Source organism: Etheostoma spectabile, chromosome 17 (assembly GCF_008692095.1).
Source record: "Etheostoma spectabile isolate EspeVRDwgs_2016 chromosome 17, UIUC_Espe_1.0, whole genome shotgun sequence".
In the NCBI taxonomy this organism is placed as follows: domain Eukaryota; kingdom Metazoa; phylum Chordata; class Actinopteri; order Perciformes; family Percidae; genus Etheostoma; species Etheostoma spectabile.
Genome location: NC_045749.1, coordinates 1,064,818 through 1,074,656, shown reverse-complemented (window position 1 = coordinate 1,074,656; position 9,839 = coordinate 1,064,818). Strand labels below are relative to the sequence as shown.

General features: G+C 41.1%; 1 protein-coding gene and 1 long non-coding RNA gene across 2 annotated transcripts in view; both read left to right on the top strand.

Moving 5' to 3' along the window:
• The window catches only part of LOC116705769 (uncharacterized), a 20,086-nt gene extending 12,576 nt beyond the window's left edge, over window positions 1-7,510 (top strand). Inside the window, exons 3-5 of the long non-coding RNA XR_004336029.1 lie at window positions 5,405-5,409; window positions 7,185-7,346; window positions 7,398-7,510. This is a non-coding gene — a long non-coding RNA (uncharacterized LOC116705769). The remainder of the gene's footprint in view (window positions 1-5,404; window positions 5,410-7,184; window positions 7,347-7,397) is intronic.
• The window catches only part of atrnl1a (attractin-like 1a), a 287,103-nt gene that overhangs the window by 200,784 nt on the left and 76,480 nt on the right, over window positions 1-9,839 (top strand).

Below are 9,839 nucleotides of genomic sequence, written 5' to 3'. Positions count from 1 at the left end.
TGAGTGATTGGTTCAGTAATGTAGGCAGAGGGATGGCGGTGTAATTGGCCGTGATTTAAAAACCCTCCGATGGCTTAAGTGAGAATACAGTATGGCAAATGAATGGTTCTTAATCGAACATGTGTGAATGGTTTAATATGGTGGGAAAAGACTCCACTGAGGGCTTTAGTAGAGAGCAGAGAGACATCAGACTCCTATTTAGACCCAAACGGACAATAGTTGTGTTATGGATAAGTGTCGGATTGCTGTGTTGTTCTGTTGTATATTTCCGTTAATAATTTGTCATCTGCGATGTACGCACTATATAAACTTGTCAACCCCAAATCCATGTGTAACTTGAGTTGATATTGATGCTTTTGGAAAAATGCCCATCTGTTACATTTGCTTTCATCTATACCTGGGGTATACAGTACTATAGCTTAGTGTGTAATCAAAGTGGCTTTGACCTAAGTATGTGTTTTGCTAAACCTGATATTGCAAAATGAAATATGTACACATATATATTTAAAATGTCATTGTTGCTTATTGTACATTGTTTTCTGAAGACCAGCAATACACACAAGTTTACTTTATTAGTAATAGAGTAAGAAAGTCAACCAAAGATCACTTTGCAGCCGTATGTAAAGACATCAAACTTTGTGTGTGTATGTGTACTTAAATTTGAATCACCGATAGTTTTGTGTCACAAATAAGATAAATGTCTTTAAAATTGAGATAGATTGATTTCTTGCTGAGACTTGATTAACACTCCTCCTTAGTTCATCATAGGCATTTTGTATTAGTGCAGCGTGAATATGAATAGTGGAGACGGTGTCTTTGGCGGTGCGTTCAAGTGTTCTAAAGGACAGTAAAATGTGTTCTTCTGTATAAAAGACTTTGTTGGACCAGGGGTCTCTCCAGGCCGTGAGAGTGTAGATGTTCCTCTTCATTACCTGAAAAGGTAATTATGGTTGTGCAGCGGAGAGAGGAACAGGTAAGAGACAGATGCTCCTTGACTTCAGACGTCACTCATTCCACACACAAACACACACACACACACACACACACACACACCACGGACAAGGGATAACTCCCGTTGTAAACGCTCAGACCGCTTCATTAGACCTGCCGTTCCCAATAGCAGCCTTCAACAAGACATTTCACACACCTTTGGCGCATTCTGTTTACTTTGTTTTCGTTTTCTTCTTTGCATTTTATTCATAATCATTTGCTTTTTAAGATAAATAAAGAGCATCTTGTAATGTGCTACTCCATGATGGTTACACATCTGACAGTGTGGCGTGAACTTGGGGGTCTACAATTTCCTGAAATATCTGCAGCTATGACAACTTTGTTTTTTTTTACGTTCAGTGCCTTGAAGGACATTTGGAAATCAGACACGCTTCTAGTGTTTTTGTCTCTTAAGTGTGTGTGTGTGAGTGTGAGAGAGAGAGAGATTCTGCCTGGTTGTAGAGATGAAGCGCAGATGAAGAGTGTAACTGTCCAGACTAGTGGAAAGTCTCCAGGGGCAAAAGCCACTACAATCAGCCAAACGGTGGTGACATTAACCCCCCATAGGGACACAGACGTGTGTGTGTGTTTTCTGATCAAGTTAAACCGCCCTCATCTGTTGCTTCTTGCATCATTAGCTCAAAAAAGAGAGCGCCATATTTTTCTCCATACTCTGTGTTCTTGTGTATTTATTCGTATGTTTGTGCGTCTGTTTGTGTGGGTATACGTGTTCATGTGTGTCGGTGTATTTGAGGGTGTTTTCAGACAAAAGCTCTTTTAATCAAACACTTGAGTTTCTTCTTTCTTTAATTATGTGAGACTTAATGATGCATAGAGCTTTGGTGTCTTCATTAAAACAGAAACAATCATCCTGCTCTTCCTCCTCTCTCTCTCTCTCTCTCTCTCTCTCTCTCTGAAGTTCAACTATTCCAACTTTTTAGCAGGCATTTAATAGAGGTGTGGAGAGAGAAAATTAGACGAGGAGGACAGAAGAGCTGTAGGAGGCTGACATTTCCACAGTAAACTTTGAATACGCTCCACACTATGTTTATCTTTTGTAGAATTTATGATATGTATGACTTTGTCCTTTGGGTAGTGGTAGAAGAAGAACTCAAATCCTTCAAGTAAAATCAGAAATGCCACAAATACTCCGTTGCTATTACAAATCCTGCTCATAGCCGCATGCCCTTTAAAAAAAAAAAAGAAAAGAAAAAAATAGTAGTCAAAAAATGTTTGCATTTCAGAACCTTAGGAAATGGACACCGGCCGACACGAACACACACGCCTTTTAACTCGATAGTAAAGCGGTAAAGCAGCATCTTTCAACTCAGGACAGCGCCACCTCTCACAAATACATATAGGACTGGAGATGAGAAGTTTAACTGACAGTAACCACCATCAGCTTCGTGGGGAATTAAGAATCAACCAAGCAGGGGAACTGACAGCGACATAACCAATCCCACGATGACACACAGTCCACTTAGCACCAGCTGCAATGTTTACCTTTAAATGAATGTAGCCCACTGGCAGTCTGGCACACACATTCTCACTCCCATCTCGTAATATAGGGACGCTTGGTCAGGTGCCTTTGTCATTGTTATTGACGCTAATGGAGACCTTTAGCGTCATATAACACGCATGGTTGTCTCCTTTAGTGTCATATGACACGCTTGGTGGGAACTATTGCGTCCCATTTGACGCTGTCAGGTCAAGGGAAAGGTGGTGGGTGTGCTTACGTTTCCTTGATACGTGCCAATAACGGTTAAGGACACACACACAGGACACGAATCCCGCTCTCCTGGGTGAAAGTCCAGTGTTTGACCCATCTACCCCCCTGTCCAACATCCCTCTTACATACTGCTCGCTAAACCCCGTCTAGATGCTGCTCTCCCCAGTACGTTCTACACACACGCCGAAGGGAGCCTTTTTTGTTGCATCAGACGCGGCCTTCCACTGTCCAAAGGTCCGTATTTTACGCATTTGGAGTGCGAACGGGTTGGTCTGGCACATGTGGGTGCTCAGAATTTTCCGTGGGTGCTTGAGCCCTGGTGCACCCACAGTATTGGCGCCTATGGCTTTTAGAGGAAGGACAGCTGAGAGGAAAAAGTTGTCAGAGCATGTTAAAGAGAGACGGGGCTCTCCTGAAGCCTGACCAGGCAACGTGTGGGACGGGGTTTGGTCGGGCCCTGTAGGTTGCTTATTTACCAACAAAGCCAGGGAGTTGCGATTTAGGGTCGTACACAGGCTCCACTTCACACCGGTGAAACGCAATAGAATTAAACCATTGCTCTCGAGATTTTGTAATAAATGTAATATGTCTGGAGGTACATATTTCCACTGTATATTTGAATGCCCCTTTATTAATGACTGGGTCTAAATTTGTAAGGAAATTGTTATAATGTTAAAATGTTATATTCAAGAACAAAACCAGCTCTGTGTCCTGACAGCTGTATTCTGGGGTTAAATCCAAACTAAGGCTGCTGGAGATGCATTCTTCTTCTGTGGCTCTCGGGCTCTATTCCCAAAATTTCCCAATGGACTCGGAGTGTGTTAGAACTTCTCCCATTAGAAGCTATTAGCTTCTGGCTCAGAGACATGCCTTTTCACCTTTTTGAAATCCGGGACCCCTTCTTGGACATTATTGGGGAGGATGGTGCCCGGACCCTTCGGAGTGGCCTCTATGGTATGGTATATTTCCAGAAGACAAGCAGTGGCTTAAGTAACCCATTTTGACTGATTATGTTGAGTATGCCTCAACTGTGCAAACCTGCGTTATTGATAATTATTTTCTTTGTCTTTTATTTTTTTCCTGTTTAGTTTTTTTAAGGGGTTGCGGGTGGGCTTAAAGGAGGGCTTTATTCTTTACTCAGCGGCTGTCTTCCTTTATGTCATATGTGCACCTTGAAAAACTCAAAAAGAGAGAGGAGGGGACAGAAAGGCAGAGAGAGTAATTGTGTGATGGAGATACTACCTGCCGGTGTGATTGATGAGAAAGTGAAGAGCTTCAGCCTCCACATGAAAGAACTTCTGGGAGAAAGTGTCATTAGTGTCCAGGTACTTTTTAAATGCTTTAAAACACAAATATTACAGTGGAAAAAAGATTCCCCAACACTGTAATGGCCATTTGTTCTGATCCTCTTAGAATCGGTGAAAGTGATTAAAAAAACAAACATCCACAGGGTTTACATGGTTTATCACCCTGCTCTAATATTCAGGCTCTGAAATAAGATGTGCACATTTATCACACAGCAAGGTCTTAATCATAAACATTTACATCCAAGCAGTGTTCTAGATAAAACACAAGCATTGCATTGTTTTCAGATAGAGAAGGAGCCTGAGGGCCCTATTTTAACGATTTAAGTGCACGGCGTGAAGCGTCTGGTGCAGGTGCATTTACGGCGCGTCCAAATCCACATTTACTAGCATGACATCGGAAAAAAGGGGCCGGGCACATGGTTCAAAAGGGTTGTACTCAGTGTCTTCGTTAATTCATAGGGTGTTTAGGGAGCAGTTCATTTTCACATTCACAACATAACACAAACACAGAGTAATATAAATCAAGCTTCAAAAGCAGTGGAGCCTACATTTCCCATAATGCAACTTGTTCATTAGTTTCTCCCTGTCTTCAACCTTAAAACAGATTTGTAGTTTCAAAGCTAAAATAACCATGATGACACCACTGTGACATCATCGCGTGTTATTCTCTCCATCACAACCATATACTGTAGGACTAGTAAACTGACATGTAAAAATAGTGGACTGCACCTTTAAAATAAACACCACACCACCAAGACAAATAAAATTCACACCCCTGATTTATCCTGACGTCTTCTGATAAGGACATGTCCCCATCTTTCTTCCTCTCCGTGTCCTCCCCTCTCCCTCTGTCTCTCTGTCTCCGCTGTGACCTGTTTGACAACAAGCGTCCGTCTCTCATTAAACGGCACTAATCTAACTTTTAATGAAGCTGTCGGAGGGAGTTACCGGTCAGTAAAAACAAAACATTTGCACACACATCCACAGAGACTTGGAGACAGGCTCTGAGATGGAAAACAGTCTCATTAGTCTCATAGTTATTGTTGTGGTTGCTGTCAGCGGGCGTTACCGTGGACACAATCTGACATCATTAAGTGCCGGGTTGCTAGACGCCAACCTTTTAGTTCATCATCCCGACGTTTGCTTTGTTCGGTGGTCACGGCGCAGTAGATATGACACATGACTTTGGTGTGGGAGATCCGGGTTCGATTCCCACTGCGATACACCAACCAATGTGTCCCTGAGCAAGACGTTTAACCCCACAGACACTGAAGTTGCTCCAGAGGCTCGCAACCTCTGGCATATCTAGCAGTTGTAAGTCGCTTTGATAAAAGCATCAGCTAAATGACATGTAATGTAAAGTAGCTTCTTGTCTCAGCTGGGGTCTGATAAACAGTTAGTTCATCAAATGTCCACAATGCTATTCTCCAATAAACTGGAGCTGTCATATCTCATATATAATATAAAATATTGCCAATCTAGTCACTGTGGGTTACCTTCTGTATTTCAAGCACGTTTTCAAGTCTCTGCAAGTTGATATGTGCAATGTATGGAAATAATGGAAATCCGAAGTTGCCTGAAAGGAAGGACAGCAGTCTGAAGAGTTATCAGTATTTTCACAGTATATGGATGTACACAGTTATAGCCCACACTTTCCGCTCAGTGGTTCTATGACAGCTTGAACAGTGAAGTACTTTGCTGTGTTGTTTGAGTAAGGTAGCGGTAGAGTGTGTATCAGGACGTCCACATTAGCTTGTCAGTGAAATAGATACAGAAATGGCAATTAGCTCACTGATGCATGATTTGAGAGTTAAGCGATAAGGAGGCTGACAAGAAGCATTCTCACTGAGTCATTTGACACATTTTTCCGCTGGGCTTCTTCCACCAAGTGAAATGCTTATGTGATGCAGAAGGCATTTCAGTTGCAAAATATTTTTCTTTTTTAATTGCCTAAAACCCCTGACTAAACTGTCCATCCTGCTAAAAGTCAAAGGTAACTTTGACTAACGCATGGAGGCGTGTAAACTGCCAAGTCGCTCCGTATCTCTGGGTTGTGGCCACGCTGCGTCGTGGTTGGCTGACAGACAGGAGCCCTGGGAAGCAGCAGCTGCTACCGGTGCCACGCTGCAGATGTAAATAACGGTCTAAGATCATGAGCGCACATTTACAGCTTATGCACAAACGCCCTCGTAGAGAAACACCTCCCATGGCACTCTGGGAAATTCTCCTGCACTTGTCTGCCATCTGTTGTGTGCAGGGAAGAGAAGGAGAGGAGGGATGGAGAGGAGGGAAACAGGTGGAAAGGATACCTATCCAGTGCAGATAGGTTAGTGGGAGAGAAAGAGAAGAGAAGTGCAGGAAAGAAGGAAGAGGTGGTGGTGTGTGTAGTCAACTTACCCACCAAAACAGGTAAGCTTATTATTAAAAAGCTCAGTATGAGTGATGAGAAGTTTACTTGGCCAAGATTTGAGAGATCAAACAGAACCCCATGGGGACAAACTAGACGTTATTATAATGTTGTCTCTATAAACCTCGGTCAAAATAATTAATTCTCCATTTAACAGCGATCTTTGTTTGAGTGATCAGATAACGAATAATGAAATCAATCATCCCGCTACGTCCACCTATGCTCCTCCACCCTACACCCTGTGACGCCCTGCAGTGCCCTGCTATGACATGAACTACTACAACTACCATTTGTAGTCACTGTTCCCTCATCTTTATTCTGACTGTTATTGCCACTGTTCATCACACCCCCAACCATCAGACTCCGCCTACCAAGAAACCATGGAAACCTATTCTGTTACAACCTCAAAATACAATTATGAACCTGAACATGAGTATAACATGGATGCTTTAATGTAAACATTAATCTGGTGCATTATAAAAAAACAAAAAAACATTTGATGGTTGATTCTTGCTTGTACAATTTACAGCAAAAGATTTTTATATAATCTCTTTTATATCTAAGGCAAGGCAGCTTTATTTCTCTAGCACATTTCAGCAACAGGGCAATTCAAAGTGCTTTACATAAAACATGAAATAGCAGTTAAAACAATTCAAAAATTCAAAAAAGATAAGAGAATAAAATGTACAGTACAGTATAAGTAATTAACAAATATTTAAAGAAAGGCAACATCAAAAAGAAAGTTCTTCAGCCAGGGCTTGTCCTGGAAAGAGTCATGAGTGCCACTAGGCCTGCAGCCTGGACCCAGCCCACATCAGTTAGAGCGCGGTGTATTTTCACACAAGCATCCTTATCAGTCTGGGGAGAAGGAGTTAGCTGCCGTCCTCGAGGGGGCAGAGGTGCCTGGCGTTCAGTGATTGGGTCAAAACTGGTGCAGTTTGATGCCAGGGGCGAACGATGGGAGATGGGAGAAGGAAGGGGTTAAATTTGGTACCAGCATGTACCAGCTGCTTCATCTGGTCTGGGAACTCCAACATGGGGCAGGGGGAAAGAGGGGAAAGGGTGAGTGGAGAGAGCAAGCAAAATTGACATTGTAATTGAAATGTCTCTAACGTTATAGATATTGAATTGGAAATGTAATGAAATCAGGACCTTGTGAATCGGAATTGTATGTGTGTGTGTGTACTCTTATTACAGAAAATGTGACATAATTTATAATCGTCATTACAAGTTTGCAAAGTCAAACACTGCTTTAACATCAAACATAGCTCGCACTTCCTCTGCTCGCAGATACTGTGCTTGTGTTACTTTAGGGTTGCTTGGTAGTACCATCGTCCATCTCATACCGTAGAACACCATCAAACTACATCACGATAGAAAAGGAAAATCAAAGTTTCAGCAGGATTATTCCTCTCTCTATGCTTTTCTTCTACAGTATACGAGCATGTATTGAGAGAGAGACGCAAGAGATGTAATTTTTTGTGAATGATGAACATCTTGTTTTTTTGGAACGAGGCATATTCATTTCCACCTCCCGTCATCGGAGTGAGTCAGGAACAGACTCTGATGTGTGCCTTCCAACAATCTGGTCCCCTGCTGTCTATTCATCTCAAGTAATTTCCTCACCTCACTAAGTTCATAATTATAAGTCTGCACCGCCATTATTAGTGCTTCAAAACAAACAACAGAGCCCCTGCAGCTGAGAAGCCAGCCATGACAGCCTAAATACTCTTCCTTTCCTTTTATTAGCTCGCTTATTAACATTTTAGCCATCAGGGCTTTCAGGATCCAAGCTGCCATGCAGAAATGATGGAATTTAATATCCAAAAGGTTATTCAAAAGTTTGACACTGTTATTATTATTATAAAATGAATGTGAAGACTTTGCAAAATGAGATATCCAGCTTTTAGAAGTTTGACATGGACTCTTACATAGTCCTTTCTGTTTTGAATGATGGAAGATAATACAGGAAGACTAGTACCATCTTGGCTGAAAAATGTATTGTAAGATGTGTCAGCTGTAGTTAATAAATGTGAAAAGGCGGTAATGTAATACAACAACAAAACAAGGAACATGTGTTATTTACATTATACATTAACCAGTAAATTTACTTTAGAGCAATTTTAGTCAAATGTAGTATTTAGGAAGGCAGACTTTCTAATTGCTGGAGTCTCGTGTCTGAGGTAGACATGAGACTGGCCGACTCAAATGCAAAACTCACAAACAAAAATAGATATAACACAAATTATAGTAGTTTAGTAGTTTACTGAATAGAGTTCAAACTAAACAAAACAACTCTCACAATGAGAATCAAAGTTCCAAACCAAAGAAAAACGCTCAATTGGAGGATTAAAAAATTGCAAACAAAAACCCGATCATCATCAACCAACACAGTCTCACTCCCAATGCTTGGTCAGGTGCTGCATGTTTGGACACATTGTTTGTCTCTCGTTAGTGGACGCAACCTGCCTAATCACAAAGGAGATAAATGACGTTTGATGAGATCAGAAGTAGACATTACTGAAGATTTGAGTTTATTAGAAGAGGGTTGTTGAGCTGGACAAGTTTCATCTTTTATCCCCCTGAGGGAATCTGTTCATCAAAAAAAAAAAAAAAATCCAAATAATTTGATGTTACTAACAACAGTAAATGATTCATACAGGTCTGTAGTTGCAGAGCAGAATATGCAGTAAAAATCATAGTTACTCTCACTGTCAGTATCTTACACAATTTGCGGAAGTCAAAAAGTGCAGCTCCCTCTTCTTCCTTAATTACAACACACACACACACACACACACACACACACTCTTGTATGCACACAGCAGACAGGCAGATGTCTGGAGCGGCGTAATGACCCCATGAGATCCGGCAAGATTCAGGACAGATCTCGGTACAAACTCTATTGGATTATGTGGGGTGACATCACAAAAACACACAAAAACCCTCCTGTATTCATCAGCATTATTTCTGTCTCTTTGAGATGTCATTATATTCTCTATATTAAGATTAAAGGTATGTTCGTAGTTTTAATTACGTTTTAAGCCTTAGATTTCCGTTCATTTATGGTTTGCGTAGTATTTGATATTGTTCCTACTTTTTTTAAGTGTCCTGTGTTGTTTTTGACGCAACATAACTGCATCAGCAATGCAATTTCCCATTGGGATTAACCATCTAGCTATGAAATTTGATCAGATGTTGCCATTTCATCAGATAACAAAGTGAAACATCAACAGCAGTTTCATTTCATTTATTTTTTATTTGAATTAATTTTAAAGTTTTTTCCAATTTGCAAAGTACACATACAAGAAAAAGGAGGGAAAATAACAGCAAATACTAAAAATCCTCAATGACTCCCTGGACATAGACATCACGATTGTGATTGGTTTGAAGAAATGCCAATAAACCA